Below are 19,760 nucleotides of genomic sequence, written 5' to 3' on the forward strand. Positions count from 1 at the left end.
ATTATCCCTTAATGTATATTTTTAAGCAGTCCACTTTGTTGCATACTGCTAAACAGTAAATCTCTTATTGTTTTTATTTTATTTTATTTTTGATACTTTCCGTCCTGAGGACACTAAGAAGGCCTTTGTTGCATGTCCATTATGGGTTCGGTGAGGCCCGCAACGGAGATGGGCGGATAGTGTGGGATTAGGCACCAACATATCCAAGTCAGTCTTCAAAAAATTTCCTGAGGGTGCTCGCCCGGATTCGATCTTAGAGTCCACCACAGCGGTAGGCTAATGCCTTAAATATCTCGGTCCTCTGACCGTTAAAGTCTCTTATTTAAAAGAAACTCGCTGTTAAACAGTGGCCACATAGAAATAAATCACAAAAAGGGGAGACTTAAATTATACTTAATCAATGATCTCCCCCTGCTACAGTAACCTCTTCAATTTATTTTTATGCTAAAGGCGATGCATTGATTATTACTTTAAGCATCGTTATATAAATATTTCTTCTTATGTGTTCCGCTTAGCTTGTCACTCGCCGAGTTTTGTAGCAAATTGATTTTAGTAATTAACCCAAAAGTCCTTTGTTGTCTTTGCAATTCTAGGGTTGTTCGTCTATTGAATCTGTGGCGTCCGAGTGGCGGACTTTTCTCACGAGCCACTGGACTGTTTGGACGTTTGCCCACCACACGTCAATTTCCAAGGACTTCTTCTTGTTGACAGATTCATCTAAGAATAACCTTGACCACGTTTATCATTAATTTGTCTTTTTGACTCGCATTTATTCAAAGAAACTAACTAAAACTTTTCAAATTTATAACCCTTTTAAAAAATCTTTCAGAAAGCCCATTTTAAATGAAAGACCTGCAATTTTTTTAGAACTTCAAATATTTCTAAAAAAATAAAATAAAAAACCTTTTACTCATTTAATAAAAGCGGAATTTGAATCGCGAATAAATAAATTATTCAGTTTTTTGATGCTCTTACAGCTTCTAAAAAAACCATGTTACGTGTTTTTGGAAGGTTGATTGTTAACTCGATCGATCACCCATGAAAGTCAAAATTTCGAATGTTTTTTTCCCTTCGAATTTTAGAAATTTTGTGTGTTAAAAAAATTCAGCTTTACATAAAATTTTATTTCATTTTACTCAATTATTAATTCTTTTGATGTGTGTTTTTGGAATAAGTACGTCACTTTGAAAAGATCCAAGAACTTTACCGGAATTAAATCTACTACAGCCATCTGTCGGTGTATTTTGCAATTATTTTTTCGCAACATTAAAAAGCATTTTACAGTAATTATGGTTATTTTATTCAAAAAATTAATCTTAAAAAATGTTTTCGAATTAATGTATTAATATATTCATTTTTTAAAAATTGCTTTATTGTTTAATAGTGAAAAAAATAATAATTCATTTTTTAAAAGATGATAATCAATAAAGTAATTTGACATTTTACAACAAAAAATAACATTTTTTGAAATATTAACTAGTAAAAAATTTTAAGAAAATAAATTAAATTTAAAATAGAATATTTTAACCTAAAAACCTTCCTAACAATATGAATAGATTATCAAAAAGATCGAAGAAATTTATTCAAAAAGTTTTTTAGAATTCAAAAAGGTAATCCGGATTAATAAGAAATATTTTTAAATATTTATATTTATAAACTAAAAAAAAAATTCCTTTTTGCTATAAATTCAAATATAAAAATTTAATCGAAATCGTTTGAATTTTTAATGATGAGTTATTTGAAATTTGTGTTTTTAGAATGAAATAAAAATAAATATTTTAAAATCCCTACCGAACGAACCAAATTATATATTAATAATATTCAATTTTCATGTATTTTTAAGAACATTTTAAATAATAAAATAACATTATCTAAAAAACCAATTACCCGGTAGAAAAAAAAATACAAAACAATAATATCTTAAGAAGAATAAAGTTGAGTTGTTATATAATTTTTGGATTCTTTTATTTAATTTTTTAATGATCTACCAAAGGTTGTGTTTATAGTGTATTGTCTTTTGTATTGCTTATCTTTATATAAGTACTTTATTTATAATTAATGAAAATACACTTCTTCGGTATCAAATAATGGGTTTATGTGTTATTTAAGACAAATAACAAATTTCATTTGTTAAATATTTAATTTATTTATATCGATTCTACTTACCTTTTACTACTTGCTTTTATCATAAAGTAAATAGTGTTTAATAAAGGTAAGTAGTGTTATATAAATATTAACCTGTAGTAAATTAATTGTATTATATTTTTAAGTACTTTTTTGATTTTTAATGAGATAAAACGGGAGAATGATGTAGAATCCAAAAAAGTAATCAAAGATGTTTTGTCTGCAGATAATGCATTTAGTTTTTTAATGAAAAATGTGGAAAAAATCGTTGGAAAAACTATTTTACGAATATTTATGATGCTTTTTGAACGGAAAGTGGGGAAAAATACGAAAATGAGTAAATAAATAAGTAAAAAGGTAAGAGTAAATGTTCCTAGTATTGTATTTCTAGTCTCTAAATGTAAGCATATATAAAGTGTAATTTATACTTACGTGCTGTAAATGTTAGTGTAATTAAGTATGTACTATATAAGTTTTATTTTGTAGTTATATATATATATACGAGCAAAAATTATTGTGACATCGTCACATGCCGGGCTACAATTTTTAATCATATTTTTAACTTAAATGCTATGCTCTCAACTTCAAATTAGTTGTGTCTTGTCCCTGTACATCATACTTTTCCTGAAAACAACAGAGTCATACCTGTCACCTATGTAACTTTGTTCTGAAAAAATTTTTTAATTGAAATCATGCGACTTCCGTATTATCCTGAAATTGTGATTTCAATTCTGGTCTAGACAGGTAGTCCATATATAGCCTCCTGCCTCTAAGCTTTCCATATCTGGTCTTGTCTTTCATCTAATCTATCTAACTCCGTTCTCGAGATTAAGGTAAGATAGACAGATGGACGACAGTAGTAATTTTTAGGTCTACATTTTTTCAAATTGCAGTCCAACAATATTTATGTATGCATTACATAAATTATACCTATATAACTAGGTACTGACGCCATTACAGAATACAGGACCGTTGACGAATTATTTTTGAGGATCTTTATCTTAAGAAATATTTAAAATCATTGTAATCATTTAAAATCATTGTACTAACGTTTTAATTTGCATTTTCATTTACTCATTATGCTTTAGGACTATGGTCCAGAGAGGCTTTCCATATACGTGGTCTATTTTGATTACAGGATATTTATAGCTACTTTTGTACTCAGATGTATCAATAGTTATACTTATATCTATATAAATCATACGTATATAAACTAGTAATTTGACACCTTTTAGTCAAATTTTCATGTTAAGTTGTTTATTGTTTTTACAGGTGTTTGTCTATTTACTTACTGTCCAAGCCGTTGCAAGGAGAAACTACCAACGGAAACTGATAAATCCAGAATCAATGATTCTAATGATAACAAACGAAGAGAAATATTAATCACTGACTACATTACCATTATTGTTTATTTATTTATTTTCTGAGGAACGAGTGTTACAAGTGCATAAAAGGCCTCATTAACTGGGGACGCTGGGTCGTTTATACACTTTGCTCATCTCATAATTGGCCCAAATTGGTCTTGGGACATTGGTTATTATCGATCTAAAATTTCAAATAAAGCTTTAAATCGATAATAATAATAATAATAATAATAAATATATCAATAGTTTCAATAATTTTGTATTAAATTTCTTTTTAAAAAATTTAAATTTTTCAAGAAAATTAAAAAAAATAGTGTCATTTTTTGTATCACAAAAATAAATCTAAGAAATATCATATTTTAAAGATTTATTTAAACTTTTATTTTAAAAAATAAAGAAAACTATTTTTAATTATTTATTTTGTAAAAAAATCTTTCATATTTCCGTCAATAAAAATTTATTTGAAAGTAACCATCAGTAGAAATGGCTCAGGAGCAATTAGCAGTAGTCAAAAAATTAATCGTTGATTTAAGTATTATACATTAAAAAATCATTAAATTGTATTAATTAAACTCATTTAAATTTAATTTTAAATTTCTTGTACAAATAATAATTATAATTTAACGAAGTTTATACGTATTTATGAGGATTCACCATACAATATTTTACGATCCATCGTTGATCCAGGGATGCGAAAAGGACATCTAGCAATGGTTAAGTTTGTAAATCCTAGTAGGAAATTCTACTAAATAAACTGTAATAACGTGCAACTGATTTTAGAAGACATCCTGATTACTTCCATGAATAATTTAAAGGTTTAGGTGATGGCACAATCTTTGCGGTCACGCCGTTTGACGACGTGACAAGCTCAAGTGGTATCCAGTGGAGACCAATGGCTTCATGTTTAATTCATCCCCTAATCTAGGGATTGTCCGGATCTGTAGCAACCAATAAAGTCGTTTTCTCACCTCCAAACATTAGTAGTTATTCAAGAAAAGAATGGTGGCATCCAAGTTTTTCCTCGTAGCAAGTGATGAAAGAATAAGGAATTCCTCATTACAATTGGAAAATACACATCGAAGCAATTAACTTACTTCATTAATGCTTTAATTATTTAAAGGAGTAATTTGTTTTAGCTGAGAAGTACTAATAAATTATTTCTTAGCACCGATGAAGTAAATTAAATAAACAACCAAAGCGATGCTTTGTTACTGTTCTCTATTTAACACCTAACACTTAAAAAATGTGAATTTTCTACAAATTAATTGTGTTTAATGTTTAAGTACAATTCTAATTGCCAATTCAAAAACATTTTGAATAAAAAATTCGACAATTTCTTACAACATTAACGGTTTAATTGTCAAGACTCACGATAATACAACGCGCAGAAATATGCAAATAAGAGTGACAGATAATTAAATTCTGTTCAAGAATAAAGTTTGTCGAAAGATTTATATTCCATTCGGGAGATATATTATTCAACTTTGAACAATATCTTATCTTAGCTGTCTAAATGATAATTTATACCGTTTTCGATTAACATATTCCAACATTACAAAAGATCAATTCGACTCTGCAAAGTTGGACTCAATAAATCTTATCTTTGATCGAATCAATGAAAGAGAAGGATTAATTGAAATTTAGAATTTAAATTACCTTTCTGTCCTTTATTGTGTTCCTTTATTTATTCATTCATTTATAACTCTCAGTTACTAGTGTGAGGTAATTTGTAATTTTTAGAGGGGTTTTTTTTGAAACTTTATGCATGCTTATATAGTTTGATTAAAACAATAAGCAAGCTTTCTGCAGACATAATTATTGCTTTACTAGCATATATGCCCGTTGAATTTCAACGGATTTTTTAAAATAAAATGTTTCTTTATGAGTTCTGTTTACATACGTATGAGTGTATAGTGTGTGTATTGTAATGTTATTGTTATAATTTCAATTATTGAACTTGAAGACAAAAAAAACGAACAAAGTTTAGAATGACACAAAAAACCACAATAATAGCATAATAGCTTGCCAAGTTGTAGTTTTGTCTACATATTGAAATGTGAAGATCAAACTACAACTTAAACAACGTTCCTTCATCTGGTGGTCTACTGTTTCTCTTATGCCATAGAATGGGAGCTCCCTTCTCTATATTTCGTACAATGAGGATATTGTTTAACCTGTCTGCATTTAATGTATTGTTATAATTATTACTGTAAAATTTTAAGAGTAATTATAAAATCAATTATAAAAAAGAGGAAAACCGTTAAGGTCGCCAACGAACGACTTTAGAAAAAATGATTTTATCATTTTGTGATATAAAGGTTATACGGAAAAGCCTTTGCAGCGAGAGAGCAATTAAATTGAAAGGTACGGGATAACAAATTCGATTGAAGATAGAAATCCTTTTAATACTGTAAAAACAGTTTTCTGATTTTAAACTTGAGCAGGGATTATTAAATTTACAGGAGATTCGTGCAGTACCGACCACCTTAATATTTTTTTCCGTAACTAATGTAAGTTTCGGGAAAAACTGATTCTACAACAGTAATTTGATACTTCAAATAGCACTTTCTAAAGTACAAGATAAGATTTCTTTAAAATTTTGCCTAAAGTACTAATTATTTCTAAAATAAAAAAAGTCATGAATTAGGGTAGTCCGGACCTCCACCGCAATCCGAGCGCAAACGCAAATAGGTCACGTGATTAAGTTTTTACGGCGAGGGGTTTTACGCCCGTTTTTACGCTAGTGGAATCTCGGCCTTACATTGAGCTCTGTAGCAACCTCACTTGTGATTGTCCCGCCTGCAAACTACCTACGATTCTCCACTTCATTCCGTCATCAAAACGTTCGTGGCTATTCATTTACCTGATTAGGCCTACTTGTGAAATTGAACCAATTCTTGCAAGAAAAACAGTGAATGTCACCAAGGAATATGAACGAACTAATCGTGACAAAGCCACGTGTGCTTTTCATGCCTTCCGCAGTGAAAACTCTGTCCATACACACGTGCAGATCCGACAGATTTGCTGAACGACTTGTTGGGACCCGTTTGCCTGGCACATTTGAAGCAGTTTGTCGCCCTCAATGGGTGCATAGGTATTCAACACTGAAGATTTTCATTCTTATTTGATGGTATAATTTGTACTTTCAGTTTATTACTTTTGTTAAAATTGACAAAATGTCAAATTCTCTTAATTTTGAACACCAGTGTAGAATAGTGTACTATTACCAATAATAATAACATTTATTCAAAAACATGAATACTAGGAAAACATAGGAACAAATCTTCGAAAGTTTTCAATAAACTTTACTGCTTACAATTGTTACAAATAAGATACAAAATACTTCCTTGATCGGAACATTTGACATGTGCTCAACCCATACACACTATTCCGTCTTCTCGAATAAACTTTTAATCGCAAGCCAACAATGCCGTATGTCATCGGGCATAGATAACGGCTATAATACTAATAAATTATGAAACAATTTGGTACTAGAGGGAGGCGTTAGGCGCCATCTCTGAAAAAATTTAATGATTATAACTTTTAATTAAATAATTTAGAACTACTGGAAGAAAAGAATCGGCCCGGAGCGGTACTGCAAACCCGCAACGCCTGCTTACCGTGCAGATGCGTTGCCAATTACGCTACCTGAACTCCGCTCCAATCTCGTCTTCCAGTATATATGTTACAGTCAAAACCCGTTTTTAGTTAGAACGCGTTTTAACTCAAATTCATTTTTGACTAGCTGTAAATTCTAGTTTTAACTAGACAAAACGGGTTTTGTCTAGTTAATTTACTGCTGTACATGTTTTGATTTTAGATAAAACTAGTTTTAACTTTTAACATTAGTTAAAACTAATTTTAGCTACATAAATATGTTTGGGGGAAATAAATAAAGTCATGTATAGTGATTCGAGGGAAGATGCCTAACATTTTGCTTATGAAGGAAATTATAACGATAATTTGGGTTTTGGAGGCCTTTAACGAAAATTCTTGAACATGTTTTTCAAATAAAACTTTGGAGTATATCAAAAACAATTGTATATTGTGTTTGCAATGACGACTTTTTACTGTCTGGCATTTTAGGCATCTCACCCCAAGTATCCGGTTGAGATGCCAAATGACATTAGGGTAAGATAACAAATATAATTGCATAAAATTAATTTTCGAATATCTTAACCAAATTTAATTTATTGCATATGTAGTACAAAGTACTTCATAGTAAGTATAACAGCGCAGTATAAGTATTGTTAAGTTTCCGCCCGTTCTAATGTGTTCTATAGCTTTTCAGCCCAGAAAGCTTTTTTCAGTCCAAAAACCTTTTTGAGAAGTCCTTATATAATTTCAATGCATATCTTGCAATAAAACGAGAAAACAAAAATTTATTTAAAATAGGCATATTGGAATTCAATTAACAAAAAAATAGGCATGTTACCCCAAGAAAAATATGGTATCTTTCCCATCTGTCGGGGTAAGATGCCTAGTGGAGTCACGTCTTCTAGCATGTCCGATCGGGATCGGCGGTAGCTCACAATGGAAACTTCAGAACCTTAATTCACACATTAATTGTTTTTCGAAATTTTTAATAAATTCTATTTTAACTTTTAGTTTTAAAATGATTCTAGAAACATTTTACAACAAAAACTTCATTCTTATCTTGCTTTTATTCTTCTCGGATGTAGAAAATGAGGTAACGGTAGCCAACTACAGCTTTCCGCACTCAATATTGGCGCAACGATTCATCATACAAACACATGGCAATATCTGACGTCACCGTTTGAAAATATCAAAAAGTAGGCATCTTCCTCCCCTTACCATCTTACCCCGAATCACTCTATATGTTGCAGTCAAAACCAGTTTTTAGTTAGGATGCGTTTTAACAAGTTTATACTGAATGTCTTTGTTAAAACCCGTTTTGACTAGTTAAAACTAGAATTTACTGCTAGTCAAAAATGAATTTGAGTTAAAACTAGTTTTAACTAGACAAAACGGGTTTTAACAAAGATATCCAGTATAAACTAGTTTCAACTAGTTAAAACCCGTTTTTAGTTAGAACGCATTTTGACTGTAACATATATAACATTATGTTACCGTGCTTTAGCTGCAAGTTTTTGTTTTAGTGTATTAATGTATTCTGTAATGCATGTGTGTGATGTTCATGTTTGGTGTTTTTATTTTCTTGAAAATGTTTTTGAGTTGTTTCTTTAATTTGGGTGTATGTTGTTTTTAGTGTATTGTTTAGGCTGCCTAAATGCTGTCTAATGTCATTTATTTGTGTTTCTATTCTTCTCTGCCAGGCAGGCTTGTGATAGAACTGTGTTTTGTGTGTATCTGTCTGCAATTGTATTTTCAGTCCACGGTGTGTCACTATTATGACTGCCCCAGCATAAACTAATGTATGAATGTCTGAGATTGTGATGTAAACGAGTGTTTACATAATGAAGTTTTTCCTATTACCTTTGACGTGTTGATTTTTGGTATTCGTGGTCTTTATGTGAGATCTGTACCTGTATATTTAGTGAGTTTCGTGAAATATAATGTGAGTTTCGCGAAATGTTTCTAGAATCATGTTTCGTGAAATATAAGTATTAACTAAATCTACGTCTGTTATCAGTGGTGGATGAGGAAGTGTCTGTAGTGCCATGAGTAGTAATTGTTGTGTATGTGCTATAATCAGCGCCGTAACTAGCCTTTTATGCCCCCGGTGCGAGCATCTGTAACTATGATCCAAAACTTGGTCCAGGTCATTTCTGCGCCCCCCAGGGTCTACGCCCTGTGCCTGGGCACCGCTGGCACCGCCCTAGTTACGTCACTGGCTATAATCAGTGCTCGTTGCTGAATTACCCTGACTGGTTACGTGATCATTGATGTTAGATGTTTCTGTCTGTTGATGTATTTGATCAGCAACCTGTTGTTTGATAAGTTCAAGTGTTGTTTGTGGGATAAGGTTGTTGTGTATAATTGTTTTTTTTTTTTATCAACAACCTTTTGTTCGGTTACAGTGAGATGAGGACATTGTTGTGTGACTATGGTGTAGTTGTTGTCTGTATGCTGTCATGTTTGTTTCGAGTTTTGTGATGGTGTAGTAAGTACGGATGATAAACTCGTTCATTTCTATTGTCCATTTCATCCATTAACGTGGTTTTCCAGCCTTTGTGGTCTGTGGATGCATTACCACAGAAACACCAAGGCTAAGATGGTTCCTCACATTTGTTGAGGGCATTACAGAAGCCATGCTTGGGCCGGTGCTGCTTTCACCATCGGTAACCAAGGGACACTGTGGCCTTTTTTCGAACGTGAGCCTCTGTCTAACCCACGCACGCGGATCTTGTTAACCCGGGCCACGTCCGAGCCGGTATCACACTTTTATCTGGTTACTACCATGATAAATACCTCCACAGAATGTGGGTGTGGTCACTCTTAGCTTTATTTCTCCACATAGACCTTATTGGCATGGGTGTCCCTGCCAGGTGCTTGTGCTCCAGCCTGCATTGCTCTATGATTCAGTAAAATTACCCACCACGACCAGGTGGTGACCACGGGAGAGCCATTATTATTATTATCGTTATTATTTGCGGTTTTTCCTTAAGTTATTAAACTGACTAAAAATTATATTTTTTCAAAAATTCTTTAGCTGTTGATTTTAATATTGTAAGTAAAAACTAGACATAGATTATTTTAGATTTTTTGTCGTGTTAAGATGATTTTTATGTAATTGTTACTTTGTCTATGTAGATATAATATTGTACCTAACTGAAGAGGGACGAATTTATAGGCCCGAAATGCATATTGGAGTCAATAAAAGTAAAATGTCAAAACAGTCACTTTAATGGCAATTTTGATCGTTATGATAAATTTGGGGCATATTAATAGCAAATAGAAAATTAACATAGTCAAACAATAAATAATAAAATCAATGGGATCGGTTAATCTAATATTAAAATTAATAAATTCTAAGAAATTTTTCTTTTAAAAAATTCCGAGAACTACAAGTGAAATACACTTTTTAATTCCGATTTCGACAGAGTCGGAAGACAGAGAAAGACCAGTAAATTACTTTCACTATTTCTTACTTTATTTTATCCATATATATTTCGCTTAACAGCCTCTTCAGTGGATATTACACTGTTGCATTGCCAGTACTTTTATAATCCATCAAGCAATCCCAGCATGCATCAATACATGCGCCGGTATTTAAATTTATACAATTTGCATGTCCCTTTAATACAATAATGTTCTATAATACGTCGTTTTTCACGATTTTTTACTTTATACAGTATTTTAATATTATTTCGGTCGATAATACAATTTGTTATGCTGCAGCGCTGTTGCCACGGGGATTCTATTCTGTTTAATCTAATTGCTGCCTCATGCTCTTTCAGCCTCACTTCCAGTTTTCTTCCTGTTTCTCCAACATAGCATTTCCGTTCTGTGCATGTACACATCAATTCATACACGACTCCAGCTATCTCCAAAATGTTCTTTGATTGTATCTCATTTGCTTTATTAATCAGACAAATGCCTTTGTTTAACTTATTTCTTTGTTCGCCTACTAAGTTAACAGAAAATAATTCTTTAATATACAGTTTATATTTAGCTGGAGTCGTGTATGAATTGATGTGTACTGTAACTGTAAATTATAAAACATTATATAGACAATAGATACGGTTTTAAACTCAATGTTAGGACTGCTACCAACGCTATTCTAATTGAGTCACTAAATTCAATTTGCTTGCTCCACTCTAATAATAATGCCTTCACTTTTTGTTACTCTAATGAGTAATAAAGACGAAACTATTACTTTAAAATAAGAACGTCAGTTGCCAGTAACATTTCAGAGATATAGTAATAAAACAAAATGAAACAAAAACAAACAATTAAATTGTGCAGTAAAACCTCATTTAGCGCATCCTCGATTAACGCTGATTCGATACAACGCGGTCTGCTCGAAACCTTAAAAAGCTCAAAATTTACGCTTATTCAAATTATCGTGGCATTTCATTGATTCGTATATAATATTATTATTTCCGAACACAGACCAAACAGCAAAAGGTGGCAATTCGTCGTAGAGCTGTACTTCCCGTAAATTTATTTGTTTGGTGTAATTTTGGAAAAAATATATCATCATGGATGCCATAGGCAATATTGACTTCGCTTTACAAGAATTGCCGTATTTACTCGCATATAAGACGAGGTTTTTATTCATTTTTCATTGCTTCAAAAACCGAAGTCGTCCTATACGCGCGAGCGAAGGATTCTTTGTGTTTTCGCAATAATTTTTGTGAACCGTGTGTTCGCATTTTTTACCGGATGCTCACCCTCTGGTGTTTAAAAACAAAAGTATTTTATCTGGGACGTTTGAATCGTTCTTGTGTATTGTTAGGAGTAAAGATGAATAGGAATAGGAAAAACAAAGCTTTTGAATTGAATTCAAATTTGAAATTCCAAAATCACACGGGAGCCCGATATAAGTTTTAATCCATTCCCAGATGAAAACAGATAATTATTCGGAAATCAGAATTCGGAAAAACTCATAAATGTAATCGACGCAGAGTGGATTCAACTGTTAAGAGTTGGTTAAAAAAAAAAAAAAAAAAAAAAAAAAAAAAAGGTTCCCGATTGTTCGACTTTACGTGAACAAATCATGTTGTCGATTTTACAAGATTTTTTCTTAAAGTTTAAAATGCCAATAATTTTTGCGGGACAATATGTGCATGTATGTGCATTTAACATTTTATTTGTGATTATACGATATAAATTATACGATTTATTACTACAATTTATTTTAATATTTAAAGTCACACCTCATCCTATATGTGAGATCGTCTAATAAGCGAGTAAATACGGTAATTGTTAAATGCATGAACGGAGTGTGAAAGAAGGTATGGCCTGAGATATCCAAGGATTCTACACGAGAAGAGCCTATCGTTGACCAAATTGTCAACTTAATCGATACAGCAGAACTAGGAGATGTAGATGAGCAGGATATTGAGGAGTTACTGCAGGTTTCTGGTGAGAGACTTACCAACGACGACTTCAAGAACTGGCAGAACAAGGAATTCATGTAGAACTGAAAAATAGTGATTCTGAAAACGAAGAATCCAAAGAATTTGTTACAGATTTCCTTAGTAAAAGTTTGATCAACGATTTCGGTTATCGTTACCAAACTGTAGCGAATGATCCAGATTTTGAAAGAAGTGCAAAAGCAAGACGAGGCGTTTTGGATCTGCTTCCGACATTTGCTTAACGAAAGCAACAGCGACAAATGACACTACACAAGTTCATCACAAAAAATCAGAATTCCAGAAGAGCCAGGACCTTCATCACAAAATGAACTTTTTATTTCTGTGTGTATATGTTTATGTGTTATGTAACAGATATTTTTATATTAATTTGCACAATACTAACTTAAATTTATTGTAAAATTTGTTTATTTTTGGTCGCATGTTCCCTTTTCCCTATTTACTATGGGTTAAAATGACCTCGTTTAACGCTGTTTCGTTTAGCGCTTTGTTGTCTAGGAACGCATCCTAAGCGCTAAACGCGGTCTTAGTGTACTCAAAAGGAGGACTTTATTATTGGCGAGGTTGAGGCCGAAGTTTTCAACGCGAAAACGTGTACGTCGGACGTTTAGCACCGCTTTCCTGTAAGCCTAGAAGTTTTGAAATAGCCTTTGGAATGTCGAGCATGATTCCACTGACTTTCCAAACGCCATTGCCAAACTTCTAGGCTTACAGAAAAGCGGTGCCGAACGTCCGACGTACACGTCTTCGCGTTGAAAACTTCGGCCTCAACCTCGCTATTAAAAAAAAGGCGGGAGAACAATACAGCTCAATGGAGGATGGTTGGCAAATCTAGTCAAAGTTGAATTCGAAATTTAGTAACTCCAAATTGAGTCACTAAATTTCGAGAGCACAATTCTACCAGGTTCGGTTCTTTTTCAAGACAATCGTTGGGTGAAGATTCTCCCTTTCTCTTTACTAACTAGTCGAATGGCGGTGGTTTTACTCTTAGGGTTATACACAGGGCGGTGAGACAAGTAGCATCCTTTATGTATCGCTACATCCGGCCCAATGCGTTCAATACCAGTAGTTCCAGTCTCCTCCCACTCTCGAAACATTCGTCCATACTCTTCCAACTTCTCGTCACTCCTTAGCTTCTTCAGAATACCTGGAGCCTCTTTTTGGCAACTTCAAAATTTGTGGGTAGTGGCGGATGACCCTCCGGCCAGCTGAGGCGCCCCATAGAGGTAGGCTGCCACCTTGTCGGCATACTTCTGTAAAGCAGTAGCTGTCACCAGCGATGCTCTTCCGATGGCCGAGCGGTCAAGGTGACAGCTCGGCAATCCGTTACGAGGTTCTCGAACGAAGCTAGACACGGCGTAAACAAAACATAAGGTTCATTTACCTTGGAAATAGACAGTCAGATAATAAAAGGCTTTCAAATCTGCTGTTAAGAAAAATGATAAAAATATACAGTATGGTATTTAAACAAGATAATAAATGTGAATAAGATGCAAAAAATAGGAAGTATATTAAGCGCGCTCCAAGGGCACATAGCCAGCTGTGGGTGAGCGTGACATGGGGGAAGTTACACTGGAGGGTGACAAACAATACGCGACATGGGCGCAAGCCAAACAAAAAGGAGGTAAATACAATTGAGAAGATACCGTGACAAGGGCACGTAGCCTGACAGATATGTACAAAACAGAAGTGAGTGTCACTGGTGGTACGGGAACGCGCTCCATGGGCACAAATTGCCAGCTAAAAGGGATGAGACAGTAACATGGTAAGTGACGATAATTGAAGATACCGATACATGGGCTCATAGCCTGACAGATATGGATACACATTAATTTCTTTCGCGAGTGCTGGATTGACTTGGGGAATCCGTTCGTTGTTATACTGACGGTAGTTGTTACGTTGACTGTGGCTGCCTTCTAGATGTCTGATGTAGATCTCGCGGCTATGTTTGACGTTGTCGCTGACCATTAACTTCTTCATGATCTTCGCATAGTTACGATAGATTGCTAGGCGTCGTAGGGAGGCTTCATTAGCGGTGTCGTATCCACCCAGGGCACCCTCAATAAACGCATCGACGAAGGTGTTGTATCCACGTGCACGGTAGAAGTTGGCCAAGTCTTGGTATTTGGTAATCTTCTGCTTGCGGGCTCTATCGATGGCGTCTCTACCATTTTCAAATGGGATGGCCACGTCTATAATTGTTGCCGATTTTGAATCGTCGTCTATGATCGTGAAGTCTGGTCTGCAGTTCTGGTGGAATTCCGGTATCTTCTGATTGATGTAGACTCGGGCGTTCCTTTTATCAGTTGCGGCGACGAGGAGGTGGAGAATGTTGTTGTGTCGTCTTATGATTGCAACCATGTTGGTGGGATAGTGGCAGAGTACGTGGGCCAGTGTCTCGTTGGTGTGGTTACATCTGAGGCATTTCTTCATTAGGTTGCCGAATCTCCTATGTCCTCTAAGTGGGACGACGCTGAGCCGGGCTCTGTGAATGAACCTCCAATCGGCAAATTGCGTGTACTTACCTTCACGGAGAAAGAGGTTACTTTCCCAATTGGAGGCCGTGACGTGGAATGCCTTACCCTGATCGGGTAAGGCATTCCACAGATAAAGTAAAGATTTAAGATGTTTGTATCTGCAGTAAAGATTTAAGGTGTTTGTATCTGCAGTAAAGATTTAAGGTGTTTGTATCTTACCAGAGTGCTGAGGAGTTTGGAGCAGGAGTTCTTCGTAACGGGGTTTTCGTTGTGCATCAAGACAGGAGAGTCTTCCCAGGGAACCATTGCACGGGCATCCACTTCCAGAGGCGTCTACTTGCAGCACATAGTCTTGTCCATGTTGATAGCAGCGACTCTAAAGACATTATAAATTCATTTTCCATCGATCCGTTTAGGTAGGTGCAGTAGCAGTACAAGTTCGCAGAGACCGCCTGCCATAAAACCCGAGCAGGCTCCCATCCTCCCAGCTACGAGCGCATCAACAAAAGTGCGTCTCTGCTACGGTCGCCCTAACACCCTGAGGTTGGCCTGAAGCTATCAATAGAAATGTTTCCACCACTGCCTCTCCAATTATTTATAGCTCCATGATCCAACACCTCAATTTTCGTCAGGTAACACCGATCTTTCTATGGTGACGGGTGGACAAAACCACTTAACCACAGAACTGTCTGTAAATAATTTGTATTTAAATCAAATGACTTACCTGACATATAAATTTAAGTATTATCCCTCTACACGCATTTGGCCTTCATTCTTTATTACTGACTGAAAAGAATCTATTGTGTTCATCTATCTCATATTTTAGTGATGTATTTTCTCGCTTTTCCATTCTTGTATCGACGATTTTGCAATTTCCAAGCTTTTTTCTTAAGTTACTTCTTTCAAAACAAAGCAAAATTCCAATATCTTTGAAGAAAATTGACAGAAATTGGCCAATTCATCTCGATTGAACAATAGAATTACGTTTGTATTATTGGTTCGTTGACAATAATGAAAAAGTGGATTTTAAGACTGTCGTCACTGATACGTCGCTTGATATACGTCAGATTTTATTAATATATATTCTCTGAAATTTCATTAAATTATGACAAATTTAATGAAATTTTATTATTATTTAATGTTAATATTTTATTGTACAGAATCATTTTTATATGAATGCTATTAAAACTAAAAGAAATGGCCTTCAAATTCAATCTTAGCATTAGATGTTATGAATACTGAACCGTGTTCACACAAACATTATTAAAATTACGATTATTACGCCATTCTCCATTTTACATACGATTCAGTCTAACTTGCTAACTCAGCACACCGTTCAAAGATACTCAAAATACTTCTTAGCTCTGTCCTACTAGCCAATTAGATTTCTTACTTGCATTCTGAGTTACTAAACAAGGCGATTGTAAAATCTTCAAAATTACATCTTCATTGCTACAATCTTTTAATAACACAATGCATTACCAAACTAACAATGAATCAGAACTGGATGTAGATTCACTTAAGTTTGCTGGCATTAACACAGTTTTAGTGATACTCTAGATGTACTGTACTTGCCTTTCTATTTGTTAAATAATGTACAATTAACTTTGAAATTTATTTTTCATTTAATGAACTGTTTATCGAAAACAACTTTTGTAGCCTTTCTTATACTGTACTTACATTATTTGTTTTATAAGAAAACGTTTATTACAGCTAAATAATTTGGCTGGTGAAATCAGTGGAATCAAATATGATAAATACTGCATATATAATTTATCTATTACCATGCATCCCATGACTTACTTTTTAATTAATAAAGCTATAAAAATACATAAAATCACATAATATTTATTCAACACCTTTTTTTGGATTTTAAAAAGCTGGCAATATTTGGTTACTTAGTTTTAAAAAACTGACAATGCTGGATTGGGCCCCTAGTTTAAAATTTGATTCCAGATTTCTCAGCTCAGTTTCTCAACCATTCTGTCCAAAGACCAGTGAAATATTGAAAAAACCCTTTGGACCACTATGTTATAAAGGCCTAATTTATTTTAAACCTATTTGGGTATTACAAACATTTGAGACATACTGTATCATTTATAACATAATAAATCTAAAAGAACGTTTTGAATATATATGAAAACATAATTAATTAATTGAAAGTAAATTATTAAAAATGAATCATCATTGAAGAAAGTTTTAATCTTTATTTAATTTAAGTCTGCCTACGAACCACCTGTCCTATCATCGGCACCACAGGTTGAGAAACGCTGCCGCAACCTTGGCCACCAGTGGCGTGCCGTCATTGGAAGCGATGGAAGCGTCGATTCCACCTTCCAATGACCTTCCCTTGTATTTTATATAATATAAATTTTCATATTTTAACGTACTTTGAATTAATTAAAATGAATATTTTATTATAACTGCATTATGTATCTTTTACAAATTTCTATACTACACGTGAAAAAAAAACGATAAGATTGCTATTGTATATTCGAATAATTCGGTGGCGGAAGGAATGTCGAAACCGGGTCAGTTTCTAATCAGCCAGATTATATAGGCATTAGCACATGCGGTTTACAGAGCACCAACCTCACCCGGTTTAGCTGGTAGAAGCGACACACGCGTACGGAGTCCAACTTTATAACCCGAACCGGTTCTGAGCTGTTAGCCGCCTGTTTGTCAACTTCCAAGCAGCCAGATTATAGGCATTGGCGCATGCGCTTTACAGAGCACCAACGTCGCGGTTTAGCTGGTAGAAGCGACACACGCGTAAAGAGTACGCGACTTTATATCCCGGAGCGGTTGTGGGCTGTTAGCCGCCTTCTAGATATTCGGCCACCCTCGCCCAATTATGTGAATCATGAGCAGACTAGATCAACGGCAACCCGCGGGCCAGCTACGGCTGGCGAAAAGTTTCTATCCGGCCCGCGAGATCTTTAATAGATTATTAAATTGGAAAAATAACTAATTAATAGTTATTTTTCCAATTCTTTGTAATTTTCGAAAACGATAAAAAAATAAATGTAGTAATTAACTTTTTATTTATTTATTTCATATTTGCAGACTAAAAAAATTACGAGTCACAAGAAGGCGTCAATTAACTACTACGGCGCTGAAAAAAACGTAAAATTTATTCTGGCCCATGTTATAAAAAGGGTTGCCCACCCTAGACTAGATTTATAACAACCCAACCGATAGGAGTTTACTGGCACGTTTTTATGATAGTTCTGTATAGTTGACAGGAGTTTTAAAAAAATCCATTAAAATATTTGATATATTTATTCTGCGTTTATTCCGCTCTCCCACCTTATATTACTTACGGATTTCAATGTTAAACCGGTGATATTACGATTTAGTATGTCCCATCTGTAAGGGGATGCAGAAAAAACGTGTACAATTCTAGTACAGTGTTAAAAATTAACTGTTACTTTGGCAGCATCATTTACAACCAAATTTAATGAATGAGACGTACAGTACATACAATGGTACAAAAAAAAAAAGCTCTAGAATTTATTTTCCTTAAATTTACGATTTATATATCCGTTGTCATAAAAATTTGTCTTTCCACTGTGTTCCCAAGACTACAGATATTCAGGTACAAAGTAACTGGTTTCGACTTATTTCTACTTAAGAAGTGACTAAATAATTAAGAGATTAGGGAATGGGGACATAAATAAAATCCTGTTGAAAGAGCCAGAATTTTACTTCAACAAAAGCTTAACAGAACCAATCACTCGCTCAGTACAGTGGGAAACTGATTTCCGTGTACACCTGGTATTAAAACGAATTAGTTAGAAAACGAATGACTATTAAGTTTAACATAGATTTTTACAGCTACGGTGAGAAACGTTTAAAATTTACAACAGCCCTGTGGCGTCCTTTGAGATATACTAGTGATGCGACAAAAGAGGCATTTGACATTGACCGGTATCGGCACCCTCGGGATTTGGCACGCACACACTTACTACACACCTACCTGGACCGTCACTAGTTCCATCCATTAGCTACTCGTATCAAGTTATTTGACTAAGTGGATTGTTTTAAGATTTAAAAAGTAAAGAATATTTTATGTTATTTTTATGTACGTTTCTTTACAAAGCTATATTTTAATTATAATTTTCTTTAAAAGTATATTAATACAATCGAACAATACATTGTACCAGGTATGTATATCCACCGCACATTTTATTTCACCGAGTAAGTTTTTATAATTTATTTTTAATTTTAGCGCTTATATCGTGGCTAGCGATTCGGAATGTAATTGTGATATTAAAAATACATTTAGAGAAGTCTACAGTTTTTACTGGCTTATCGAACAAATGAATACGAATGGACCGTAGACCAGTGATTCTTAACAGGGAGCCGCGGCCCCTGGGGGTCCGTAAGAAGTTTGCCGGGAGCCGCCAAATTATGCAAAATTTCCTTCAGAATATAATAATAAGAAAATTGATGTATAATCCGAATATCGTATTGAAAAGTGAAATAAGAAAGATAAAGTTTTCGTATTTAGTTTTTATTTATTTATTTTGTATTTCTTCCTACATACAACTTTGTTAGTACAGAAGAAATAAATGTAAATATGCTACTTACACCGCAGTATTTACTTCTTTTATTCCAAAGCAATTTTAAGAAACTATTAATGCTTGGAATTTTAAAAATAATTAGGAAAAATAGTAGGCTTTGAAAATTTAAATATTTTTGCAAAAGTTATGCAAAATCCTTACCACAAGTGGGCGTTTTAATTTTAGTTTAGTTTTAGCATCGACATT

General features: G+C 33.9%; 1 protein-coding gene and 1 long non-coding RNA gene across 2 annotated transcripts in view; one reads left to right on the plus strand and one right to left on the minus strand.

Annotated features, from left to right (window-relative positions):
• LOC136969372 (uncharacterized) overlaps positions 1-15,966 on the minus strand; it is a 33,143-nt gene extending 17,177 nt beyond the window's left edge. The window contains exon 1 of the long non-coding RNA XR_010879813.1: positions 15,713-15,966. This is a non-coding gene — a long non-coding RNA (uncharacterized lncRNA). The remainder of the gene's footprint in view (positions 1-15,712) is intronic.
• Positions 1-19,760, plus strand: part of LOC136969360 (centromere protein F-like) — a 352,144-nt gene that overhangs the window by 239,923 nt on the left and 92,461 nt on the right. The gene's annotated exons all lie outside the window — the stretch shown is intronic.

Source organism: Centruroides vittatus, unplaced genomic scaffold (genome assembly GCF_030686945.1).
Source record: "Centruroides vittatus isolate TY-2023 unplaced genomic scaffold, ASM3068694v2 contig_1777, whole genome shotgun sequence".
Lineage (NCBI taxonomy): Eukaryota > Metazoa > Arthropoda > Arachnida > Scorpiones > Buthidae > Centruroides > Centruroides vittatus.